The sequence below is a fragment of the Prionailurus viverrinus genome, unplaced genomic scaffold (genome assembly GCF_022837055.1).
Source record: "Prionailurus viverrinus isolate Anna unplaced genomic scaffold, UM_Priviv_1.0 scaffold_66, whole genome shotgun sequence".
In the NCBI taxonomy this organism is placed as follows: domain Eukaryota; kingdom Metazoa; phylum Chordata; class Mammalia; order Carnivora; family Felidae; genus Prionailurus; species Prionailurus viverrinus.
The window spans coordinates 167,512-168,768 of record NW_025927628.1 but is presented as its reverse complement, the minus strand read 5'-3'; positions in this window follow the sequence as shown (position 1 = coordinate 168,768).

The following is a 1,257-nucleotide window of genomic DNA, read 5'->3' as shown; positions in this document are numbered from 1 at the left end:
GTATACACACGGAATCACGGTGATATACGCCTGAAACTAATACAACATGGTGTGTCTACTATATGTCAATAAAATTTGACAATACTTTAACTTTCTCCTTCACCATTAAAATTTATTTCTAATTGAGAACACATGAAATTCCTTTTACACCATATCCTCTAATGTCACCATCTTGATGTTGAGAGCTTATTTTTCACGGTGTCAATGTGTTTGATGACACAAATGTGACAAGGTCAGAATGCATACCTAGAGGGAGCTACACATCTGTGATGAATTTCCTGCCTCTATATGGGTAATATTTTCTATGAAAAGTGCTTTAGGGATGAAGATGTGTGAAATAAGTTCCATCAGACTCATAGGTAGATAACTGTGCCTTGAAATAATAATTGCCATGTCTTCACAATCACAGGAAGGCTAGGTGAAGACAGAGATTTCTCTTTTCATGTAAGAGAAAGGGGTGGTGTTTTAAACTTCTCACTTACAATCCGCAATCCAGAGATCAGCAGTAGATGTAAGAATAGCAATGCACTATCATGTTGCACATAACTAGTTCTGTTGGAGAAGTGGAGAAGGTACACTAAGGGTGGCTGATTGAACTAAAACAAACTCTGGTCTCTAGCTTAGAGACCCCCTCCTCCGGGTTCTTCTTCCCTTGTTTGCTGCACATTTAACCACCCCCCCCCCCACACACACACAAATACGGAGGCTGATAACTAAAAATTACCCTTCCTGCTCTCAATCGGGGTTGAGATCTTTGGAGACATACGGTCTCCTCTGAGCCCGCTTGTGTTAAATAAATCTCCAATCCCCCAAGATCTCTGAGTGCCACTTGGTTTTTCCGCCAGTGTTCCAACCTGGTTCCATAACAAATTTGGTTCCCTGAGCAGGAAACCCAACCATGCTGGCTCATTGTTGCCACCAGTTTGGGAGAACAGCGAGGCGGTACCGGAATGAGGGATCATAAGGTAGAGTGAGCAACCTGCCTAAATATCGGCAGTCTCCTTCTCTGTCCCATTCAGGCCAGCACCTCACCGGCATTCCCACCGGACACGAGGAGACTTGGCTGGTGAGGTACTGGGCCCGAGGGTCAGAACCGGTAAGGCTGGGGCCAATCTAGTCAGGGCCGCTCACAAGAGTGGAAGGGGGACCTGTTTACTCCCCAAGACTTCAGAAGCCTCACAGGTAGGGATTCTCTGGTAGGGAATATAATAACATCTGGTGTGTATGTGAATGTGAATGTGCGATTCGGTCTAGCTT